Source organism: Amblyomma americanum, chromosome 3, assembly GCF_052857255.1.
Source record: "Amblyomma americanum isolate KBUSLIRL-KWMA chromosome 3, ASM5285725v1, whole genome shotgun sequence".
Taxonomy (NCBI): Eukaryota; Metazoa; Arthropoda; class Arachnida; order Ixodida; family Ixodidae; genus Amblyomma; species Amblyomma americanum.
Window position 1 is genome coordinate 176456552 of NC_135499.1, and position 26762 is coordinate 176483313.

Below are 26762 nucleotides of genomic sequence, written 5' to 3' on the forward strand. Positions count from 1 at the left end.
CTCCAAAAAAATAAATAAAAGAGAAGGTGAGCATCTCGCTCGCGGGCTTCCTGATTTTTATCCGAATTTCAAAATTTATCATTGCAAAAAAATTTCGTTTCTTTGCAAAGCTTTTCAATCGAGATTGGCACCTAAATACTTTCTCAATCTTTAAGGATATCATTTTAGTTATTTGTGCATATTGAAATAAACGTTTCGTTGCTTTTTTTATTTGTTTATTACTACTAGAGTCCCATCTGCGACTTTGATTCACTGGCTGTAGTGTTCGGCTGGTGAGCACAGGGAAGCGGGTTTCAACCTTGCGTTTTATATATAGAGGTAACGCGAGTATGCTAACACTGTGGACACTCGAAAAACCATCAGATGACCTCAGTTCAGAAACCTTCATCACAACGTGTGTCGGTCGTACCCCATAGTGCTGCAAGAGACTCCCTCTGGGGTTCATCAATGAATAAACTCTGACCGAACACATGTATTGAACTGTCTGTAATGTAGCTACCGAAACGAATCAAATGGGACATGAATCAACAAAACTGTTATGAGCAAACAGACTAAAACGCTAATGACCTAACATTTCAGTTTCACCTATCGTGCAATCTCCTGCACATTTCTGAATGATAGCAGATCTCCACGGACAAACGCTGGGCCTCCCTGAAGCCAACAAAATATCAGCCCAGTGCGACGCTCCATCTTTGTCGGCCAAGGCGCTTAATTCTCTCGCGATACCAAGGAAAATCCTTCTAGGCAGCCCGTTTACTTAGTACGCACGCCTTATGAACAGAGGTTCACACTACACATTTCTCCGACTTCCCCGAAGAATAGCGAACAAACAAAAGAGCAATAGCAACCGGAGCTCCAGGCTTCCCCGCTTGGGTCAAATAGGGGCGAAACCCTTCGGGTCCTGCCCGAAGCCCCAGTGGAGGTCTCCGGGCGTCGTAGGCGCAATCGTTTCCACTGGTGAAATAACTCGGCGCGTTCCCCTTTCCTTTCACCGCGTCGCCATACTGGGCTCTGCGCACTAAAGAAGAAATGTTGGCCGTCCATTCTCCGAGACAAATGTTTTTCTTCCGTAGAGTTACTCAGATTGTGCGAAGCCAGCCACGCGAGATATATGGCGTCCGCACACTTCTGAGTGCGTTCGCCACTTCTCGGCACGGAACGGCGGCAGCCGCTGCCGCTGAGGCGACGACGACGGCGCCCGACTTCCGCCAGAGACGGTCATTTGTCACCATTATCTACATCTCGAAATCTAATATCGCTTCCCCGGAGTCAATGCTGCCGTGGCGGCGCCGTCACCGTCACCGGTCGCGAAGACCTCTCGCGCACATGTAGACCTCCGCCCGCCCACCGGCAACTTCACAGCGCTTCTGCCCCCCCCCCCCCCCCCCTCCCCTTCCCAGCAATCTCTCGCCGCTAGTGAGAGCTCTCTTCTTGGGCGGAAAAGCACCCCTTTTGTCCACGCGCCCTTCAAAGGACACCGCTAAGTTCGCGACACGTCATTCTCAGCGCGATGAGAACGGACAAGCGACGCTCCGACCTCCTCGCCACGCTGACGCCCGGCGCTCTCTCCCTTTCTCTTTCTCTCTCGCCCGCACGCAGGCTAATTGACGAAATGGAGGCGCTGTACCAAAAAGCTAGCCCACTCAGGATGGACCAGCGAGACGCGATTCGAGAGAAACGTCCCAGTGTGTACTCGTTGTTTGGGACTGATCGTCGTGGGCAGTGCTTATAGCTTATGTCTTGCCGCGTCGGGAGTGGACACTCGTTGTTTTGTCTCTCTTGCAAATACGGCGTTTTTCTCCACAGCGCGAGGACGCAACAGCTAAGTGAAACTTCCACCAGTAGTTAACGTGACAAACATGGGATTACCTTTCAAACGTGGTAACTAGGCCGGATTCAGAGGAAAACATACAGCAGAAAGCAAGGAATACGACGAACACTTGTCGAAAAAGTTCATTATATATAGATGGTTTATAAACTTCTTATAGACTGTCTTGCTTTTATACACATATTTATTGTTCGTAGAAAATTTACTCAGCGTCTGTAGGACTAAGTGAATTGGGGCTTAAATTCTGTTTGCTGTCACCAACGTTATAGATTCTCTGTAAAGTTAAAAAGACGGAGAAGTTTATTTTTTCAGAGCATCACGATATTGTCTTCATGCCTTAGATGGCTTTATATATCCGCTAGATAGGGAAGTCGGTAGAACATTCGCTGTATTTTCTATGTGACATAGATGACGCACGAAATTATATTTGTAATTCTCCTTTTTATCGACTAAGATCTAGACATTTAATAGAGTGGGTTGACAGGAAAGGGAATTTTTTTGCTCATAGGCAGGTGAACAGATCGCAGTGAACGCCATTATTAGTATTTATTTCTTGTAGCCTTGTCCACAATACGTCTTCAGATTAAAAGAATGAAGTAACTCAACTCCTTAGCATTTCATGACTAAGCCGAACTATTTGACACGGGGTCGTCACTTCACAACTTTAACGACGCGAAACAAGATTTTTTTCACCCGAAGAGCTACATAAGAGATAAAAGACATATATCGCACTACAATGGTCGAATTGATAGCCATAAATGTGCCGTAATACATCCGCATGCCACATTTGGGTTGTTCACCGGAGGGAACACAATTGGTTGCTTCCTGCTTGTTGCATGTTTCCCGAAAAACTACGAACAGACCCGCGCCGAACACCACGCAAAAACATAATAATTTAATTTCGTTCTGTGCGGCAGTCTTTATTTCAATCGATTTTCACTCGCACAAAGAAATATCAGAATTCCCCGTTATTCTTTGCTACAAGCGAGTGGAATGCTTTACCTGCTAGCATTGTGGCTATTAACGAATCACCGTCTTTCCGTTCATCGTTACTAACATTTCTTGAATCAGGCGCAGCATTGTCGTCTGTTTGAACTTGCCGCCTTGTGCCTTTGCTTTTGCCTTGTACCTGTACATATTAATTTTGTTTATTGCACACAGCGCCATGCCCACGATGTATAAGACAGACCCAATTTCATACTTAACACTTTGTTGTTTCATTCTTTTTTTCCTCTGTATTAAGTATGAAGTGAACCCTTGAGTATTTTTGTTATTTGCTGCCCCCCTATGTAATGCGCAGCCGGGCCCTTAAAGTACTTAAATAAATAAATAAATAAATAAATAAATAAATAAATAAATAAATAAATAAATAAATAAATAAATAAATAAATAAATAAATAAATAAATAAATAAATAAATAAATAAATAAATTCATGTGCCTTCGTCAGTCAATATAGTCATAGCGGAATCTCCATAAATGGCCGTGCTGGACCTATAGGCTATCCTGTTGCGTATGCCTAGAAGTCATTACTACTGACGATTTCTTTTTGCCCTCCTGGGAATCCAGTAGCTTATCCTGAATCAAAAAGGGCTTGTGCGAAGCGGGGACCTTACTACTGAGACCTCAAAGCATATGCAGGCTAGCACGAGAGTGCCTCTACTTTCACAGAGTTTCATTGATGTCTCGGATATATCCAATAGCGGTGAGAGCTGTCGGAAGCATATAAAACATAATGAATTGAAAGAAGTGAACAGCAAGAACAATATGGTGCTAAGACACTGTTACAAGCATCTATCTGTTTAAAAATTCATAACTTAGACGTGGCCTATTTTTGGTTTGCGTTTAAAAATCACATAGTTTTCATGCCGTTAAACCAAGTATGGCATGTGAAATGCGTGGTTTTGAATTAGTTTGGATATTGTGTAGGCACTGCCCTAAGTTGTCCTTCGAATTCGATTGACTCTTGCCTAGATATTGTCATACTTTGTCCTCCAAGAGAATTTATTTTAAGCTTTCGTACCAAGTGACCTTCCCCTAGCTACACTGTTTCCAAGCCATTTCATCTCAAAGGTAAAAAATCAAGGGTCAAATGTTCAGGGTCAAAGGTCGAGGCTTCAGAGACCCATCGGCTTTTTCAGGATTACTTGTAACTAGTGCTTTCGAACCAAAAGGTTCATGACCTTTTGCGTGCTTTACATGCACTGAAGTCATAGCGCTGCGTTAGGTACCGCCCAGAAGAGAGTGAGTTTAGCGCTCTATGTATGTAACAAGAATGGAAACAATTGTGGCATCATATAACGAAAGTCAATTTGCCACGAAAGAGGAAACGTGAGTAAGGCGCAAAAAAACAAAGAATAAAAAACACAAGAATATTTTTTCATCGATCTAGTTGGTATTCCATTTTTTTGCTGGCTCTGCCAGCGCACAAAGACGAAGACTGACAGTAGGCAGACAGCGCTGTGCCCGAACTGTCAGTCCTTGTCTTTGTAGTTGCCAGCAGCAACCACAAGCGGTTTGTCCTGCATAAGAAATCCTTTTGAGAATGTGAGCGTGAGCAGCCTCAGTTTTTGGGCTGTTTCGAAATGCCAAGTTACCGGTAAATATAGCTGGCACAAAGCGATGACCAACACGCCGTTTGCTTGGGATTCACGGTGGCTCAGTTTGCCTAAAACAGGTTTCGCTTGGTGTGTAGCAAAGCGCTCCTTTCCCCATACAAATCGCCCGCTTGCCTCTCAAAGGACTGGAACTACCGAGGTGAAGTCATTTTTCTCATGCACCGTTAAGCCGTAGCATTACGTACGACCGAAACTGTATTAACGTAATCGTATGTTTCCTTTTACACCATTGCACCTTCATTATTTCTATCACCCGGAACTGCGTCGCAATGATTCAGATGCCTTCGTTATGTCGTACCTTAAGAGTGTATTTTGCATATCGTAATGAGGCACAAAAACAGCCAGATGATTTGTAACGCAACCACACTTTCAACAAATTATAGTGCACAAGGCAACCCTTTATAGCTAGTTAAACTTAATATATCTCTATGGTTAGCTGGAAGTATTAACCTGAACAGGCTACAATGAGCCCACACAGACTCGTTGTTATGGGACTATGTAATCTATCATATTTGCGCAAGTGCCGCGCATATTAGCTGGGGCTGAGCTCCGCTTGCATAGTTTTCTTACAGGCGTTGCAGCTTCTGATAAAATTAATAGCAAGCTGGATGAGTTAAGTTTTCTATTCGCTTGTCCTCTAAGGGTGCAGGACTCTTTTGGACGTGTCTACACTAGCACCGTAAGATAAGCTAATGCATAAAACTTGGCAGTAGAGAAATTCGCCCAACAAGAAGTTTCAGTGAAGAGAAACTGGAATGAACGGTGAAAATCAACAGGAGATGAAAAGAACCTATCGGGAGTGCGCTGAAGCGCAATCGCTACATGTGTTCATTTAATGAAGAAACACATAGAAAGAAAACTGCCTTTACAATTACTGCAACACGCGGTGCGCAGGCTTTACAAAGACTACTCTGGAAAGGGGCTTTTTCCAAGAATAGAAAGACCACCAAAACTTTCCAGAACAGTGCCACGAGAGTAGATGCTTGCCCTCTCCCACAGCCTCTCTTGCCCTCAAGGAACGCCAGGCGGCGACGGCGGTGGCGGCGTTCGCGTTATTAATTAATCAGAGTCTCCAAGCTTTGCAGGGAGAGCCGACGCGCAGGTGTTGATGCAAAGCGCGCGCCAGGGCTCGGTGAGTGCTGCAGTGAAGCCAACGTACGTGTGACAAAAGGCGGAGGCGCTGTTTCGCGCAACAGCTGTAAGACCGTTTTGAAATGCCGCGACTCTGTCGTACACTTCTCAGGTTGGCTGCGCTGCTACGCTGTAGCCTCAGGCGGTGAACTGGAGAGAGCATTGTGCCCTCGCGGGCTTAACAAAGGCGCGAACATGGCACTCGGTACGCTGAAGTAAGAACAAAGCATCCGCACCGCTGCCGCGCGCGCCCAAGTTATCGCGTCGCCTCTAGAGGCAGTGCATGTGTTCTTTTTTTCATTCTCTCTATTCCTCTTTTTCTTTCACCTTGCGTCTCTCAGAAACTGAATTTAAACATTATGACGCCCGCAGACGCCCGGCGAAACAACGGCGCAAGAAGACGCAGGCGGTTGCGGGTTGAAGTGAAGCGCGCGGGAAACAAGGTTAGAGCGCGGTTGTCTCGAATTCCGAAAACGTGGAGGGCGCGGCGTGTTGACTGTAAAGCCTTGTGGCGCTGGGTCGGCCGGCCGTGTGAGGGCTGTCACAAGGCAGTTAGCTCATGACGGCACCGTCACCGCAAGCTGCTTACCGAAGAGATAACCCAGAGAGACACGTTAAACGTATGAAAGGAGGGGGTATGATTGGGAGAGAAGCCTTACTTGGAAAAGGGGATTACGGGAGGTATAGGAAGGGGGGAGATTAAGGAAGGGTACTGCAAGGAGTGATGAAAAGTGTTGAGAGTAGCAGACGTTCTGCCATGAGTGCGACTCTGAGAAGACAGCCTCGTTAATATTAGCCAGGCGAGTGTTGTGAAACGCAAATAGAAAACAATGTGGTATTGTGAGGACTGTGTTCGGAAACTTGTGGTCGATGTTAAGCCGTTTTTATGGATGGAGAGCGGAATACACCGCGTGTAGGAAGGGAAGGAGAAAGATTGCTGCTGGAAACCGTGGTGCAAAATTTGTTGATAATGATAAAAGACGAAGATTGTTTTACAGCGAGACGCTGTTTAAGGCTAAAACATTAAGTGTAATAAGTCCGCGACATCAAGGAAGGAGGAGAAAATGAAGAAGGAAGAGAAGGAAGAAAAGAAAATGCATAATAACAAGATAAAGAAAAGCAAAAAGATGAACAAGAAGGCGAGAATCATGGGCCGCAGAAAGATAAAAAAATTTAGACTCGTGGTCAAACCGGCCAGCAGACACATCGCTCATTTCGTGTAAAAACCCAACAGCCAAGCTTTGTACGCTTGCAAAAGTTTACCAAGCTTGGTAAGAAGATGCCAAAACTTAGATCAGTTCGAAAACTTCTCGGGGAATAAACCGTGTCAGCCCTTAACTTAACCGGCCAATTTCTTTTTTCACGCATGTTAAACAAGCTATTTCAATCTAGTGGTGTCATTAGTCTGCGAATTTGCTCATGTCGCTCATGTCACTGAAATTGACACATGCCGTTAGATTGCAGTACTGAGGTGCACATTTCGTCTGACGGAACGTTCAGCCTACATTTTATCTCATATAAAATCGTTTAGCATACTTGTCACATCTCACATATGATATTTTAGCCGGTTAAAGTATGTTGTGGTTTATATCAGTATTATAGAACAATATTTCTCAGTAAACCCACACATGACCATCAGCCCATGCTTATTTACGACTGGAATTAAGTTAAAGCTCTTCTACTCTAAACATTTCCTTCATCTTACTACATGGGTGACCTTTCCTTCACTGGTGGTGTGGGCATTCAACTGAGTTTTCCGAGATTTTGGGAGCTATGGGTGTTTCACGCCTCCGTACTCTCATTGCTCAAACACCGATGTTTTGTGTGTTTAATTATGAGCATAGCCTTTGCGCCATATGCAGATTCCGTCTCCAATAACCCTTATAGGTATCTCGCCGCTAAACGTACTTTTTTCTAATCCCTCACCAAATCCTTTGGTTTTCTCAGCCATTACCCTCGATGTGCTTCACTCGACTTGGTTCCCTGATCATTATACTTGTTGCTTATGCCTGATTGTGACTCCAACTCTCGCAGTATCTCGTAGATACAGAGAATATAAGCCACAACTAGCTCCGTGCATAAGTTTGTTTCGTTTTGTGTCGCGAAACTCTGGATTGGTCAAAAAGGGTTAACTTAACACGATGAGCGACGGAATTAATAAGTGATTAGAACATTGCATAAATTATGATTACAAGGTCAGAACATGACTAAAATGTCATTACGACTTGTAAGCATATAAAGTAAACGAATTGCGCTGCAAAGAAAATTGTGGTAATTAGTGGGCAATCAAACCGCTTATCTTTAGGCTGGCAGTCTGACACGCTACCCGTACAGTGCCCGCGGTATTACAGGGCGTCCTAGGTACACTGCAATGAATGTAGGTGGCGCTGGTGAATACTCTCAAGGTTAGGTTGCACGCAACATTATAGAACCGAATGCAGAAGATTGGGCAGCCGCCGCCGAAGCTTAGTTGATTGAGTACCGGACGCGAAATTCGGAGATGGTGGGCTCGTATCGCACGGGTGGCATGTGGTTGTTTTTTCTTCTACTTTATATTCAATTATCTTTCAGTGATAAAATAATCATACTACCAATTTCCTATTAATCAATTCCACAAAAAAAAAACAGATTTCCTTATGCTGCTAGGGTTTGGTGAATGTTGGCTTCCTTCATATCAACGCTATCCCTAGGCCACGTGTGTTCGTATGACCTGCCGTTAAAGCGGGGTCTTATATGTGTGTCGTATGGTGTCTCACATAACGTGGTAGCTTACGACTGCATGCTAATGAGTGTATGTGTGATTAGGGAGACACTAATTAAGAAAGGAGTGATTAAGCGAGTAGCAAAGTGCATGCCTGCGAGGAATGAGTGCATGCTTATGTCACTTAACATTAGTTCGTCATGTTTTCTGTAACCTTAGCAGAGCACGCAATCGGGTAAGATGCTAATGAGATCAAGTGGAGTCACTGACGGGACCCGTTAACGTTATCGCGTTGTACCATTAAAGGCGGCGCTTAAGTGGCCCTCCAATTTTTTTCGCACAGCTGAAAATTCAATAAACTAATAGCGAAAGTTACGTCATAATGCAAACGTTCCATTGATTCTGGTATGAAATGCTCAACACTCACAGACATCGCTTTTTATTCTTCAGCCCTACTGTCAAAATGTAGTAAAGCTGAAATTTTTCTCTGATTTCGTATAAATTTCAGCTTGCGCAATGGGGTGCATTCATTTTGTGGCTATTTAGTATTTAAAGTGTCAGATTTTTTTCCCACCTTTGTGTTATTTATTTATTGTTTGAATGCTGCCACTCTCGTTTGAGTCTAGCATGTGGGGACGGGCTACAAATCACGGTAGATTCGAAGTCACCTGAGGAAAAGGTTCGGGACGAACAGTGCCATGATCAAGGACTATACAAACGTGAACGGGGTGAAAAGCATCGAAGGCTTTATAATTGAAACAAAGTTCCCCGTCACAGGTTCGCGTGACACACGTATGGTGCTCAAGCCAAGTCATTCTTCAGAAGATTCGCGTAGTGAGTCACAGGTCTCTCTCTCTCTCTCTCTCGCACGCACGCACGCACGCACGCACGCACGCACGCACGCACACACACACACACACACACACACACACACACACACACACACACACACACACACACACACACACACACACACACACACACACACACACACACACACACACACACACACACACACACACACACACACACACACACACACACACACACACACACACACACACACACACACACACACACACACACACACACACACACACACACACACACACACACACACACACACACACACACACACACACACACACACACACACACACACACACACACACACACACACACACACACACACACACACACACACACACACACACACACACACACACACACACACACACACACACACACACACACACACACACACACACACACACACACACACACACACACACACACGCACACACGCGCAGAGACACACAGACGCGCGCACACACACACACACACGCACACACGCGCACGCACGCACGCACACACGCACACAAGCGCACACACACACACACACGCACGCACACACACGCGCACAGGGACACACAGACGCACGCACGCACGCACACGCACACGCACACGCACACACCCAAAAAGAGCAGCTCATGCAATGGGATATGAACGTCAACGAAAAGGAAACTGAAAAATAAGCTAAGAGCAAACTTCAGTGATCTCCTCAGCCTCAACGGCGGCCTCTAACAGAAGCGTGTAATGATAAAAGCTAGCCGCTTCCATTCGTGTGTCTTTCAAGAAGAAAAAAAAACAATATTTAAAAACGCTGGTACGGTAATGGTGTTCCATTAATGTGTCATAATGCTTCTACCTTGTCAGACGCGTCGGTGAAATGAAAATCTGTTTATTAGCGTCTACTCTGTAGCTGTTATGTAGCATTCGAAACAAAATTTAGGAGAAACTTGTCTTGATCAGAATGCTATAAGTTGCTACTTCGCTTGACCACTCCAGCGATGCCAAGAGCTTAGTCGTTCTGAAAGCTACTTTCTGCAGTCGTGCCGAATGCGGAGAAATTGGAATATTGCGCATGAGGAAATAAAGCACGCCAACTAACTGCACGAAAAAAATTAATAACTGCTATCAAAAGCACTCATGCGTCGACTACCAACACAATAAAAACCCTACCTGTGCTTGAAAATCTGACGATGTGAAAGACTGTTCACGGATAAGTGCATATCCGAAAAACGCGAACACGTCATTTCAGGGCGGCGCTCCTTTTAATGAGCCCCTCAATTTTAAACGCTGGTGCTTTTTCGGGCACCAGACGGGGTTCCTAGTCTGAATAATCTATGCGCAGGCTCCTCATTTGTGGAATCCTTCGTATGCTTATTTTTCTCTCTAGATATTTTTTTTTCTTCTTCCTCCATGCTCGACTATCGGATGTACAAATCATAATCACGGCCCCGTTGGGAGATCCTTATTGAATTATTTCTGGCGTAATGGTGAACGCTTGTCAGGACTACATAAAAGGTCTACTTTCTCTGACCTTTTCTCTGTTCTGCCTAAGTATTGCAACAACAATAAGACACTTCGTTAATAGCGCTTATCTCACGGCCGATCAGCCTTCGCTTCCTCAAGCGTAATTTAAGAAAGGATCCTTAGTCTCCTCTTTGGAAATTGGATGAAGGTCTCCCAGACGAGTAACTTTAACTCTTCGAGGGTCATCGACCTTTCTTGCGGCGGTTTTGGGTGTCTATTGGGATTCTGAAATGAACCATCTTCCAAAAAATTATAGACAAAACTTTTCACACACACACACACACACACACACACACACACACACACACACACACACACACACACACACACACACACACACACACACACACACACACACACACACACACACACACACACACACACACACACACACACACACACACACACACACACACACACATATATATATATATATATATATATATATATATATATATATATATTGATCCGATTCTAAACAACTGCAAATTAACGTGTAGTGACATAGCATTGAAACAGATTGTAGAGAAAAAAATACCGCCAAGCGCTTTCCTTTTCTTTTTGTTCATCTAATAATAAAACACAAAAATAGACAGCTGCCATTTACTATGAAGAAATGTTGCAGGGAAAGAACCCGTGCAGAAACTTAGCAACACATGCTTTCATTAAAAATTTATTTACGGGCAGCTTTCACCAAAAGTTTTAAGGCCACGCGGTTGGTTTTGAGCTGCATAGTTTGGCTGTAGTTAAGGCACGCTGGAAGGTACAGATCTCTGAAGTGTAATTAAATCTTGTTCGCACCTTTGTGGACATTAAAGATTCGAGGGCTCCTTAAGTATTCTGCTATGCGGCTCTGGATTGAATGTGGTTTCCTGCGGCACATAGACAAAATGGGATTGAAATGAAGATACAAATATGGACTTAACAATAATAGGCATTGTTTTTACCAGAATAAGTTTTCAACCTCAAATACACAGCGAAGTGCAAATAGAAACGTACAGTGCAATTAAACATTTCTAGCAGAGAACAATTAGCAGCGCAGCGAAACACAATGAGACCAGAGCGATTTTAAAGAAACTGCTTAAAAGCAATTACTAACGGTACAAAATTATTTCTTTATTATTTTCTCTTCAAACGTTACTACGTACATAACATAATTATGTGGGAGAAAAACTAGGTGTTTACATTAATGTTGGTGTCAGTAGTGGTGGTTTCGAAAAAAAATTAAGGTTTATGACAACGGGCTGGTTGGACAGAATGCCATTCCAATTTCTTTCTTCTCTCGTTCTTTGTTCAATGCTGCAAAGCTTGCACAGGTCTAATAGGGGCAGAGTAAAACATAAACACAAGATAAATTCAAACAATATTAATAAAAAAATCTAACTATCAAGGCGAACCATGTGGAGCTAATGTTGAAAAAAAAGGCATATAAAATGTCTAGGTGTGAACTCACTAGAGTAGACGGAGTTAGAGTGACAGTATGAAGAATATGATAAGATTGTAATCATGGGGGAATGGACGTTAATACTAAACACATAACGAAAGACAGTCGACCTTACGACGGGAAAGGGGGCTACAAAATTAACATTGATGTTCTGGTGCCAAAATGTTTGCGAGATCGGAGTAATCAGGCACGAACAAAATGTACATGAGAGAGGGGGGGGGGGGCGGCTTTACCATGTTTGCTGCGCCTACAAATGGTGCAGTAGTAACACCTGGAACCGGCAAATGTTAAGCAGCGATAGCTGTGGTCTTGCATACGTTTCGTTATGGGATCTAATAACGTGTAATAATGTGCAAAAACTTCGTAATAATGTGTACAAACAGAAGAGCCGTTTGTCTGAAGGCCATTGGTCAGTGCCGAGAGCCAGTTCGGCATCACTAACATGAGGCACGTGACGCGAGTACCATTCGCAAAGTTTACCGCGCATGATTCTAAATGAGGATGGCTCATGATTGGCTGGCAGTTTTTTAGAAGCTGTCGTTACTGACCTACCCTATCGTTAGCTTCCATGGTCTGTTAGCTCCTTTGCGTAGATGTCACGCGCTTCATATTTCCACCTCGCTTAATTTCATTCTGTTTGCTTCAGTATGCCACAGAGACGGAATATTTAATGTGAAGGTTAGCGGAGAAGTCGAAATGGCGAGGACCCTTTTGAGCTGCTACTCGGGAATCGAAGAAATGGAGGTGCATGGACACAGAGGGGGTGAGAACGTGAGGGAAAGAAATAACGATAAGGTTACAGAATGAGCCTTAGGCACAACGTTGAAGCGATAGTACGGATGAACAGTAACAAGCACACAGACGTACGACTACATTCGTTAGGTGGTGGAAAGCCAAATAAAAAATAAAAATAAAAATAGGATTAAACCAATTTAAGAGAAATAATGGGGCACGAGGCAATTAAAAAATATAGTAGACGAAATAAAAGGAAATGTGATATTCTATAGTGAAAGCTGCCTTGAGAGGGCCAGGCTTAGGGATCTTTACCGAATTCTTGCATTTAACACTTGTAGCTTAACCAAAATAAGTGTAGAACTCAATAAGTAATAACAAGAAAAAAAATGGTCGAAATATTGACAATGTAGCAAGTTTGAATATTTGATTGTACAAGAATTAAGAGTTCACGGCTTATTAATAATGATAATTTTCATGATTTTGATTGAATATTTTACAATTGTTGCTCAAGGATCATGATAAGAACTATGACTTGTACAGTGAAGTGTGTTCAACTGCTTATTACTATTATTTATGTACTTAACAGCACGCTCCGGTCCGTCGCAAATTCAATGAAATCGAACGCCTCGACTGATTTCCGTCCAGAACTGAGAGACCACCTTCGCTTCGCTTCGAACTGAGCGACGTTCGTAAAGCACGTGAGGGCAGATGGCAGCCGGAAAACACTGGCGCTACGTAGGCACAGCAGAGCGCTTTGCAAACCAATACTGAGAGCTACTTTATGTCACTGGCATTTTGCTAACATGTGCGTCCACCAGACCTTTCCCATCCGCCCTTCAAGGCCATTGACCCCAACGCGCACTCTGAGAAGACATTGAAAGTATGTTCCCTCTGGATAACCATATATGTCGTCGTTCCAAAAACATAAACGCAAACTACTTGCTTTTCACTCGTTGTTGTGTTCTGTTTCTTTGTTTCTCCTTTCCAACACGCGTGGGACACGCGAAACATATTTAGGTGACAAAAATGAAGCTCACGCAGAACTATACGCAACGTCCAACCTGACGCTTCGAACAAAGTCAGCGCGGCTCGGCAGGAGCCGAAAACTAGACAAAAAAAAATAAAGTAAAGAGATCCAGCGCGCCCGACAAAAAGGCGCAGGGCAAATAGCCCCGGCATGCATCGAATAACTTCCCCTGCCTCCCTCTCTCCTCTGTCGTCTCCTCACGCGACGATGTAACGTTGTATGCAGGTTGCGACAGCTGGACGCGCACTCGTCTGCCAGCGACTGGGCAGACGGACCGGCCATGGAGAAAGAGGAGCGCCTGGCTGCGTACGTGCAACGCCATTTCTGCCGTGTACGCAAACACCGGAGGCACAGCAGCCGGCAGCTGGAAGAATGGTAGCCCTCTTTTATGCCCCCCCCCCCCCTTCCCTTACCGCTACCAGGTCCAACCAACGCAATGTTCCGAAGCCTCCCCCCCCCCCCCCCCCCCCCCATACGCACAAATAAAGACACGACTGCTTGCCGTCTGTCCGAAGCGGTGGGCATCATGTATCAGGCGCGCTGCCCATCGAGGCCCGTGCAGCGCGCTCATACGTCGAGATGACACCTTTTGTGACAGACAATGGTCGAAGCGTGTTTTCACAAGCATGCCATCGTGTCCGCTTCGTACGCTGCTCTGGCGTATGCAGCGCAGCAGTAGAAAATATAACGCAAAGAATGTGACTGCAAGAGGCAAGGAAAGGCTATGTCCTTTCCTTGTAGCGGCAGCATTTGACAGGAAGGCAAGACATGCGAACGTTTTCCACGGCGCGCGCGTAGGTGGCGTACACGCACACACAAACACTTACACACAGAAAAACCTTGACTGGAGAAGTTGCAGCGGAAACCACTGGGAGTGGACGGAAGATGGTTTCTCATTTTATTGTTTTTCGCATTCGCGTGTATGTTTCTGGCTGTGTTTGTCTTTAGAGTAAAATGAGAATTTAGCGAGACTACGCTTGCGGCGCTGTCAGACGGTGACGTTTTTGTGCAAGGAATAGGTGTGCTGCAATATTCGGAAAGTGGCAACGCCTTCGTGCGTAAATTGAATTTTTCGAATGACCCTAATGATTAAACATTTTGTGCTCGAAACGTAATGGCAGCATGTGACATCTGGAAAACGCGTACTTTCGGAATAGTTTACAACGGTTCAGGTTTGACGCCATTTGATGCGGCCTAAACAAAAATACCCAAAAGACACCCGAAAAAAGAAATCCACCAAAAACGGGGAAAAGTAAGAGAGCCAGAATATGATGCGGGCAACTAAGCTGTGCACTACTAAGCGACCCAGCATCGTTAAGTATTCCGCAGTAGAATCGTCTGCTTCGTTCAAGCAACAAATGAAGAGAGGACCGCCGTCGCCTAGTGTATTGTCGAAAAGGGCCTGAACCATTGATAATTAATGATCCTTATAACTATTGCCACAATAGAATTGTTATACCAAAGAGAGATAGAGAAAAGTAATGAACGCTGTTGGGTTTCCAGGCTGCATGAACTGAGCGTGAGCAAAGAAAGAAACTGGCGAGTTTAATAGCGACGTACGGCTATTTCCCACGTTTTCTGCGAGTAGGATGAAAGTAACACTTGAGGAGGGAAAGGAGCAGGCAGAGGGTGTGTTGACTGCACATAAGAGCGTGCCGTATTGGGCACGTTCTTCTTTCCCTCTTCCAGGTCTTGCACAATTTTCTCAACACGCGTGTTGATGGGCTATGCGACTCAGCAGTTTCACGGTGTGCAAGACGCGCTTCAATTTGACACGGTGGGCGCAGTGTTTCATGTCTCCAGCCCACACACTGTTCGCGTTTCGAAACATTTTACAGATGGTGCCAAGACAAAACGAGAAGACAAGGAGAAGAACACGGCTTATTCGCAGCAGGTACAAATCTCGGAGAGAAAAAAATGATAAAGAGAGCATAGACGTAATATGGGTCGAAGGGGTAACTTCGCCTCTGCTGGGACGTGCTCACACATTGTACCTGTTTTATCCGGTTGAGCAACAAACTGTTCCTCCTTCAGACTACTTGTGGCGTGCCCTTTTATGAAAGCACGCAGAACTCGAAGGTTCCCTGACGTAACTGCTGGGGCAGTCTCTCAGCGAACAACGGAAAATTGTGCCAACTTCGCTTGAAATAGAGCCGACTATGGAAGTGCTTTCTTTTGTGCTGTAAGGAACTAGGTCAAACAAGTGACGTGAACGGAACTGGTGGGTTCATCGAAGGAGACCAGTGTGAACCTGCTTTATGCAGGGAGTTCGAGAATAAGCTTTCGTGATCTTCAAAAATGAACCGATGAGACGTACTACATGAGCGCTCTTCTTGCATGTATGTGATTCGGCCAGGCAGACTACAGAGCGAGATTAACACTATCAGGAAACCTTTTTACTGGCAAAAATCAAGCAATGTAACCACTAATTTCAGTTAGCACGCACAATTATATAGGAAACAATGATGTAGTTTTTAATCAATACGAGAAATATTACAGTATCTGCTACTGAGTCGGCCTCATTGTTTAATTATCATTTCCCAGTAGTAAACTACTTATTAAGAAAAGACGCATTGTTTCGAAGTTCCACTGCTTATCAATAATAATGATTTATATAATTCCGCGCGTATAACGTTGGCGGGATTTGGGTGACCAGCGCTAAATCGGTTCCGAAAATAATTCCGTTCTTCATATAAGCAGTTTTTCCGCTGCCATCGGAAGTCATCCCACCGCGCAGAGGGAATGTATGTGGAATTTCATGATTAAAGACCTTATTCCTGATATGGGCTCGCTGTCTTCCCGGCGAGCACCGCAACTAATCATGCCTACATAGACCACGCAGCATAGATGGCGATGATAAAGTAGTGCAAACGCAGTCTTCTTAAGATGACCTTTTTTTCTTCTCTGATCTCAAAAAATGAACTAAACAAAGGGCAGGAGTAAGGAAGGAAAAGGAAGAGTTTTGCTTTTCCAGATTTAGCTTGTGCTTTATTTCATTGAACGCCACTGAGACTACGAAGTCAGTATTGTCGTCAGAAAAAAAAAAAGATATGTAAGAGCTGCACAAAAAGACGCAGAGAAAATTTGGGGGGAATATAATAGCCAGCAAAATGAAAATGACCATTAGAGCAAATATCAACGTAATGTATTAAACATTTTGCTTGTCTAAAAATAGCGACACTGTTAAACGGCTCGAATGCTAGAAAAAAAGCATTCCGGGCTGCTTAAAAATATATTATCCCCTTCTCTGGAAAAAAAACCACGCCACTGTTTGATGTCGTTAAGCGGTCATTTTATTAGTCCTGTTTGATCAGCACTTCACGCAACCCACGTAAAGAATTCATGAAAGCACCTAAACCTTCCCTTGCACAACACCTTTATCGAAGCTCTACAGTTCCACGTTGCGACATGCAACGCCGACGACCAGGCTGTTTCCTGCGTCCCCTCTATAACTACAATCGTAAAACAAATTCTTGCGAAATAACACATGTGGCCGTAAGTCTTATTTTGAGTGATCTAGAACTATTTAGTAACAAAGGAGTAACAAAGAAAATGGAGCAGGGCTTGATGAAAGGGCATTCAAAGAGCAGTCCATAAGGCACAGAGATCAATGAGGCTTCAGGAACTCGCGGTGAACATTTCACACAGTGCTATACACGGCCCGTTTTCAACCGGCAGCTGCCGTGCACGGCAGGGCCAGACACGTCCATCTGCGTAGGCTGAGTTGCGAAGGGCGGTCGTCCAGACTTCCATTTTTCTTTCACGCTCCAGCACGTAAAAAGACATCCGAGTCTTCTTTACAGCGCTTTGACCCATGCACACACGCGTACCGTAACGGGCGTCTGTAGCCACTCCAAATAACCCGAGAAATATTCTCGAGGCAAAGATATAAGCAGCCAGACATAATGGACGCAGCGCGATATTGTCTCGGGACCCCCAACGCGCACACGCAGGGAGAGGCGTTTTTATGCGTACGTTGCCATTAGAATTCATTCCTCGGGACGGCCTACGTCGGCGGCAGACAATGACGAGTCCCATTTAAGGTTTCATTCCGCGCGCCCTGTGGGCAATCCCGACTTTTACGCGTGCCGCAGTCGGGTTCCGCCTCGCTTGGCTCTGGGAAAAGGGCCGCGCTTACACGCAGACGGCACGGCCTCTGAGAAGGCGCATCAGAAGGGGTCTCCAAGGTGGAATCAACGCCGCTATTCATACCGCTGTTGCGAGAGAGAGAGCAGTGGCAGGTCGCGGAGAGAAGAAGAGGGCATGAAAGAAGGTCTCAGCGAGAGTTGGGAGAAAAATGAAAGGAAAATAGAAAAAGAAAGGGGTACGTTGGGGGGGGAGGGGGGGGGGGTCCCTGTTTCTATCCGAGGAGCGAAGGAGTGAGAGCAGAGGAGCCGCCTATCCACGTGATGATACGTACATACACGCACACACCATTCACAACTATAGCGAGACATCAGTCAGCTGCGCGTAACAAAAGAGAACGAAGAGAAGAAGAAAAGGAAAAAACAGAGGGTCACAGACACAGAGGCTGGCACGTGTCGTCGGTGACGTTGGGAGGCACCCGCGTAGCGAGCTCGCACGCGCTTGGCAAAGAGATCAAGAGAAACGCACCAGCGCGGTCAAATCAAATAAGAATGAAGTTAGACGACACGTAGACGAAGGGGAGAAAATATCAGAGACATTCGTAGCCAGCAGCGATAGTGAAGAGAGGACAGGGGCGGTGTGCGTGTGAGTTGTCTGTATGTGTGTGTGTGTGGGGGGGGGGGGGGACGGTTGCTTCCACATTCTGCGTTGCCTACCGAAACCCGCGCAGAGAGCTTCGCATTCAACGCCGTTGATACGAGAGAGGAGAGCAACGCAGCGTACGAATACTTGAACGCGAAGATACGGCAGAGTTGAAAACAGTGCGAAAAGAAGGAAAGAAAGAACAAGAAATAAAGGAAGACCTCAGAGATAGCAAAAAAGTAAACCTGCATTCATGCGTGTGCTTAAGAAACGTGAACCTGAAGGAAAGCGTTAAAGAGAGGGGCCAAAAGAAGCGGTGCCACGAGAGAGGCGTAGGGGGGGGGGGGGGGAGTTGCTGAAAATTTACGCTCGACTCTAGAGCGAAGAGAGTGAGGGCGAGCCAAACAAACAAGTGGATGTGGAATGGCAAGGAAAAAATAAGGAAGGGACGTCATTAGGGTTATCTCGAGTCTTTCTTGTGTCGCGCTTTCTCCGGAGAAGGGAAAGAAGAGGGAGTGGTGTGAGGGGGGGGGGTAGTGGGGGTTGCCTTTGGATGGACGGTTTTCTTGCACTATACTTTAGCTACCCTGCGGTCGTCTATTTTTATTTTTCCGCTTGTTTTTTTTTTTGGGGGGGGGGGTCATTGCTGTAGCGTCTTTCTCCTCCTTACTGCGCCCTTTCTTTCTGTCTCCCTATCCTGATTCTAGTCATTCGCCTTTGCCTGAGCAAGAGCCTCGCGCGGGGAGACCTCTCCCCTTCCCTATCTTTCTCGAGCCTGCGCGATATTTTTCTATGGTAACCTCAGGGTTTCGGCTGGAGCAGCGGCGCAGCCTTAGGGCGAAGCCCCACAAGTAGTTCAGGAAATATTGCTGAGGAACACGGCCTCTCGGGGACGCCGCTTGAGAAGGCGAGAAACTGCGGGGAGCGATGTAGACGTCCGTACGTGGGAGGCAGAGCTGAGAAAGAAGAAAAGAAGAAGGCGTAGGGAAGAAGGAAGAGAATAGAACGACACCGCTAGAGAAGAAAGGAACGCGGCGCCGTCACTGCTCCTCTTGCCTCACCGCGCCACGGCGTATTCAAATGGCCGCCGAATAAATTTTCCAGCGTGGCAACTCGACGAGGGGACCCGGAACGAAGGTCATCATCTCGGAGTGCGTCTCTATTTTCGATTTATTTATTCATAGTCTCTTTTTTTTTTCGTCGGTACCCCCAACTCGCGATTTTTGCTGCGCGAGCAGCACACCACTGCCGCCCTCCTGGACACCGTGATGAGCTGGAGGAATGTTTTCTTTTTTGTTTTCATTTTTTTCCCCCTGAACATCAGCCCTGATGAGTTGTTTCTTTCTGACGACGAGCACCTTGAGATTGACGAGAAAAGGCTTAGAAAAGTGTTAGGCTTTGTGGGATGATTAGTAGTTGACTACGCTCACTTGTGACAGCACAGAAACCACAATCGTCTTGTACCACATCAGCGAATTATAGTTGCAGTGGTAGAGCGTCATAGTGCGAATCGTTCCGTCATGCATCAATTGAGAGAAATCAGCAAACACTAGCAAAAATACGCGGTGCCCTGCTAGTAGCACAATACTAAAGCTCTTCTATAACAACGATCATTTCCTACCTGGCTGTAGCGGTAAAAGAACGCGCGCAAAAGCCGCTATGTTGGAGTGCAGAGCGGGTAGCCACTACCAAGGACAGGCAGCATATTCATTCATTCTCAAAGCTTCCGAAATCCTGGAATTAAGGCGTAATCCACCATCTAAGACGAACCCGCATAGAATTACTCCGTGTCCAACGCTATTCGGCGACAGATGGTTTCAATGGGCAGAATCTAGCAGCTCTGCAAACGTGATTGGAGAAGGACAAACATGGAAATCGCAAATTAATGAGGCAAGTGGGAAGTGCTCGTGAGGTAGCATTCGTGATACTATAAGCAGTTCTAAAGACACCGTCATCATCGCGCAGTGCAAGATGCACTTCTCCCGAGATGGTGCTGTAATACGACGTCAGTTTATTATTACATAGGTAGTTTCAGAATGACAGAACAAACCCTACGCGCATAGCTGCTAACAACACACCCATCTGTTTGACTTCAATAGCAGTGCCGACTCCTACGCACCGGGAACCAGCATCTGCTTGAGCATTCGTCCCTAAAGCCGGGCCCCAAGCTTTCAGCCGACGCCAATTAAGGAGAAAAACGTCATTCGCATTCCGCCCCATTGTCGTCGATCAGGAGGCCCGCGGCGAGGCCGGATCATGCTTCAGCGAGAAAGGACTCCAGCCTAGATGGGCGGTCGCAGAGTCGTCTTCAGCATTCGTCGCAGTTCACGATCGAAGAACCTTCCCTTTCGCATCCTCGTCTCCAGAGCGAGCCAAATACCGAACAGGGGAAGTGATCGGGCCAGAGATTTCCGGGCAGCACTGCAGTGAAGTGGCCGTTTGTAGCCATTGGGTTCTGGCGGCGTTGTCTGCGGAAAAAAGAGCGCGTCTCTGGGAACTGAGCTATAAGGCAGCCAACTCAAGTGGATCTGAATCGAACCTCGCTTCATCGTAGCTTGAGTCACGTAGTGTCTTTTGATTGAGTCACGGCTGAGTCACACGATTATGTTGAGGTGGTGATCAGTGAACGCTCTTGAAATATGCAAGCCCGGTGAGCTATAAACGCTTTAGGTAGTGTTAACGCGGTCGGTTGTCATTTTTGAGCGAGCTTCACGCGATGAGATGAGGGTGCTGGGTTAGATCACACCTGCACGAACCGTTCGTACAGCGCTGTTTGTCACAGAACGCAAAGCGTAGTCGTGTTTCGAAGTGAAAACTATTTACTACGAAAAATAAAAATTTAGTAAGAAAGTATTCAAAAAGAAAGCACAAGTGACTTCTCTTGGCGCAATCACAACTTTTGGGTCTGTGAATGCGAGTTGCTTCAGTATTCGAGCTTTTTCGTGCCTAGACCTAAGAACATTAATCATAGTTGCACGGGTGGCATGTTTTTTGGAAAACCTGAATGGTTCGAAGCGAAAGCGAACACGCCGTTCATTATGGATGCACGAGCTAAGCAACAATGGTGGCTCCTTCGGAATCTCTAACTTCAAACGGGTAGCTTTAAATGCAAATGAGGCCTCCCCTCTCCCCATCTTCTCTTTTCTCCTTTCCTCATGCAGAGCTCTTTTTTGTGCCACGCAGAATACCGGAGATGGCATCGCCACGCAATGAATCAGTGGAAACGTTTATTGCTAATAGAGGTCTGGGCGAGTTTGGTCGGCAGCATACAAGCTGCTGCATACAAGAGCAGTAACAGCAAGCCAATGCGTCTTCAAGAAGAAGCGTGAAACCACAAGCTGTGTATGGATGATGTGTAACAGAAAGATTGGCACGGAAGTTATCAAGCTAATCATGCTTCAGTAAAGAAGTAGAATCAAGAGGCTTCTTTTTTTTATGAGTAATGAATACGTACAAGGCTTTACGCAAAACTCCACCATAACAAATACACTCCCCGACCAGTCGGCACGGCGATTATGCATCCAAAAGAGGAAAAAAAAAGCTGCCTGTAGAAGTTCCCCTCGCATGCAGCAGAGTTATTGTTTGCTCAGTTGCTAGACACAGCGCCAAGTGCCATTGGCTAGTGTTCCAGACAGCGTTCCCTGGATGGGAAACACACAGTGTGGATGCATGACATGTGTTGAAACAATTCTGCGCTAGTCGTATTGTCACGCTATTAAAATGAATAATAATTGTGCTACTATCAAATTTGTTGTATGAAGAAAGAGTGAAAGCATTTCTTATGATTTACAAAGAGTGCGCTGTGCGGAGGAGCAAGTCGCAAGGACAGGGACATCAGGCTCAGCTCCTGCTTTTGTGTCCAGCTGCTGTGTCTTGCTTGCGCCCTGTTGTGAACTCCTTGCAGTATTTCCCCAGCTAGACCCAACCGCTACCAAATCCGGTGTTATGAAGTCAGGACAGTTGTGACGTGCTTAACTAGAGCTTCCTGGCATATACGAAGAAGCTGGGTTGGTCGTGTCAATCACTTTGGTAGAGGTGCAGCCTGAATTTGTGCTATCATCGTTGTTAGTATCACAAGCGGTACTCGATGGTATACTTCAGCTGTGGTGATAATTTTCTCATTTAGTTATAAATTTTGTAAATGGGCTAAGCATTACGATATGGTAGGATGTGTGCCGTTATGAAATAAAGCCACTCAGCTAAAATCAGGACCTGCTTCCGTTCTGGACGATCGAAACTTTGCCAAAATTACCCTATTTGCTGATTGTGTATATTAAAGTTAAGACAGAAATTACAATTATTTACTTAGAGAATCGTAACCTATAATCCATCTTATACAACAGCGGGTGAGATTCTAGCCAGCCTTCCCCCCAACCAGAATCAAATGAAGGAAGCTCAAATTCATTTTAACGTGTACTTACAGCTTTTTGGAAGATGTGAAAGGTGCATTTCATGCCTTAAAAGTTAAAGTAGCTTCCTATATTGTCTACGCAACTGGCCCCTATTATAAACAGAAAGCTTTGATGCTATTTTGTAAAGGACGAATCGCATACTTTTTTTGGTCAGCTTTAGGTAGGCGGTAGCATACCAATCCTAAAAGAGAGCAGTCAGAATGTGAAGCTGTACGCATTTGGGAGCAGTGAAACGATTTTGTTTTTCTTTTGATGAAACATTGTTTAAAGAGCATCAGATTGTGCATACCTCTGGCGCATTGAAAAAGGCCCAGTTGTGAACAAGCAGAACAAAATAACAGAGAAGCATATGTACTTGCTCTTCACGGTTTTAAGCTCACGTATATTAACAAACCAGTTAGCAAAGAAGTAGCAAAGAAGTAGATAAATGCTGAGATAAGGCGATAAAGAAATGATCACACTTCCCAGAGGATTAGATAGTTAACACGAAGAAAGTTTAGGGTGGCTTGTAGTGCTGAACTGAAAACAGCTTTCACAAATCTGATGCTTCTCATCGCAGCTCAAAATGCTTTTTTTCTTATCCGTCTCCTTAAATTTTCTCATTAGTACGAAATATCTGCTTTGTCATTTAGATTAGTTGATTCTGCGATCTATATGCAAAATAAACCGGCTGCTTCAATTCTCTCAACCGTAACGTACCGAGAAGACTGCACAGAATGTTAGGCTTTGCTAACGAAACCTCTTGCCTTCTAACATAAATCAGCGCAGCAGCACGAAATAAAAAAGTCGAACAAGAAAAGGAAAATAGAAGGCAAACGCGACATCTTTGCTATCCACAAAGCACATTCAGCGTCACTGCGCGCAGTATTAACAAAAACTTTGTGCTTTGTTTGCAGCATGCTTGAGAGCATATTGCCTTTCCTTGACGCCTTCATTATTTGCCACTTCCTAAGAAGAGCATCTTCTCTGGGCGCAGCTCGTGAAACGCAGCCGAAACTCTCTCGCAGCGTCTTACAGTCCCATTGTTTTCTTGCGTCGCATTGTGATGCTACGTTCCCGCCACATGCTCATTACTAACAGCACGACTCTTATTTTCACGCTCATAAGATACAAAAGCAGCGACAAGAGAGTAAACCAACTTCAAATTTTGTGCCTTTGCAAAAGCTATTCTGATGCCTGTGCGAAGGCGTGTGCCCGTGAGAAGGCACCCACGCAATGCTCTCTCCATCCTGCGTATACAGGGCTAAGACAAAAGGCTCGCGCCAAAGCTGCGGCTGCGCAGTCGCATGGCATTTCCCGCGGTTTCTTCTTTATCCCTTTCCGCGTCGGGAATTCCCGACAAAAGCTAGGAAAAACTCGAGATGCGCGCGGCGGGACCACCGCCACTGCCCGCAAACTGGCGTGCGGATTCCGCACGCCACTTTGTCCCTCATACAGTAGTCGTTTTTTTCGCGTAGGCCTGCTTTCTTGCCTCACTCACTGCGGGGCATTACTTATGAAATGATACCTCTAGCAGAAACGCGAACGTTAGATGACACTGTTCTCGTGTCCGTATATTCTTTAATTCTATTTGCTTACTTTTTTCAGCGACGCCTCCCCGAGTGCGCAGGGTAGGGTCTAAACAAAAGGAGTCGGAAGAAGGGTGTTGCGAGCAAGCCCAACAAAAGGCGTGGCGACAGCGAAGCGACTCTCTGGCGCGTTTGCGTGTACCTCTCGAGGGGTGCATAAATTGCGCTGCCGCTGCCGATGCGCTCCGAAGTCGCGCCTTCCAGCGGCTTCAGCCGCACGAGCAGCAAAGGGAACTGAGACGAGTTGTCGCCAGCTGCTCCGCGCACACGAGTACGCAATTTGCATCGCTTTCAATGACGAAAATAAACCAGCGTAGGAATAAATAAAAGGCGAAAAGATGGGTTCCAGTGAAGAAGCATGAAATTGCTGGTGGGTGCAAAGCGTATTCTTTTCTTAAGTCTCCGTTCGCCGAAGTATCTTCCTTTACTCATCTGGCCAACACGTGCCGCGGTATACGGGTTCATGTTCTTTTTACTTTTTTGTCTTTCAGGACAGGCGTATCCCCCACTACGTTTTACAGGTGCAGAAAAGGGTGGGAGCGCATGCAACTATGAAAACATTTGCTTTTCGCGTTCGCGCAGTCGCCTTAAGCCTACACCTTTCTCTCAAGAGCCGTCCGGAGGGAATGAACAAGAGACGAGCCGTCATATCCGCTGTCGCGGCATTAGCATAGAGATCAGCCAACATTGTTTAGCTAGGCTGACGTGCTGGCAACCGCACCGTAATTGGGTTTGTATATTGCGCCGCAAGGGGTTTTTTTTTTGGCGCCTTAATCAGAGCACACCGAAGGTGAGCGGATGCGGGGAGAAATTTTTGATGATGTTTCAATGTACTTAAGGCGCAGAGACGCGGTGCTCCGGCGAAGCCGCAAAAATGAAGGATAAGATAATGTCGATCCTGGTCGCAGGCGATCATCGGATACCCAGTGCCTTTGGGGAGTGTTTTGTCGTCTAGCTTACTTGGTACTGCTTTGAGAAGGAGTTTGACTACGTGGTGCAGCAAAGTATTTTTTGGGCGTGTTAGTGAGACATTCGAAAAACTTGAAGCGCACAGACAATAAATACCACTACTTGGCACTAAAAAGCGCTTGCAGCGTTCTGGTATAATTTAGTCGAAATCGTGCATAGAAAACAACGCTTTATAAATATAGAACAAAACTGAGCGGAACCGAAAAATAGTCCGGCCGGTTAAGCTATGGCTTGACGCAAGTAATTCAACAAGAAGCTGCCGTATATGGCTTGATACCTGGCGTGGTTGTTGTTGGGCTGGCTTTTTGCGTTACACGAGGAATGTGCGCACTGACAGTATATGTAAGCAGCTTCTCGCTTTATTCTTCTTATTCGCCTTTTTCAACGAGGGTTGATTACGCTGACGGCTGTCACGGATGATGTATTTTAAACAGTTTCTCGATATAACATGTCCCACATAGCAGACTGAAGCAGCAGCCTTCGCATTTGAGTAACACCACACGAACTGTATATAACGCAAACGCTAAGCAGACTAAGCTGGGAGCTCTTTGGCACTTTGAAGTTATGAAGGAGAAACTGGGTCTCTCTAGGGAAAGCGCTCATTAGGGAACTACTGCAAAACCTAGTCCCTTGGCACTTACATTTTACTTCAGTCCCCCATCACCTGTGACACATAACTGGGATAGCCGGGTGGGTTCACCAGTGAAACGTGGGTATAATCCTGGACGTGCACCGGCAAAAATAGGTACAAGCGTCCCCCGACTCGGCACCCGGCTTCTTCAGGCGTGTGCGTTTGGTAATGATTCCGCATACCTCGCTGCGCCATTTCGGACGCAAACTTAGTTTCGAACGTCTCAGTCTGCAGATGTGGTTCATTTGACGATGTTAACACAGGGGCTGTTCCCAGTGCAAGTTAAAGTTCATACGCTCTATCCAGCGAGTCTTCAAAGACGTACATGTTAGGCTGTCCCTACCGCAAGTCATTCGAAAGAAGTGCACTTCAGAGCATTACTGAGTTCCTGGACAAGTCGGGATTTATCCGGCTATATGACTTTACGGTTGTCTAATCAGAATTACAACAGCGAAGCAATTGAATTTAACTACACTTGAACGGCAAGGAACTCCTTGGGGGGGAAGGCGCCTAACCTTCAGCGTATGAGAAGAAGCAAAAGTGCCAAGAAGGCGAAGGGTAAATTTCAATTCTCGGTATCACATCTCCAACAAAAC

At 45.7% G+C, this 26762-nt stretch overlaps 1 protein-coding gene across 2 annotated transcripts in view; it reads right to left on the minus strand.

Moving 5' to 3' along the window:
• LOC144125501 (neuroligin-4, Y-linked-like) overlaps positions 1–26762 on the minus strand; it is a 338755-nt gene that overhangs the window by 238805 nt on the left and 73188 nt on the right. The window lies entirely within an intron of this gene.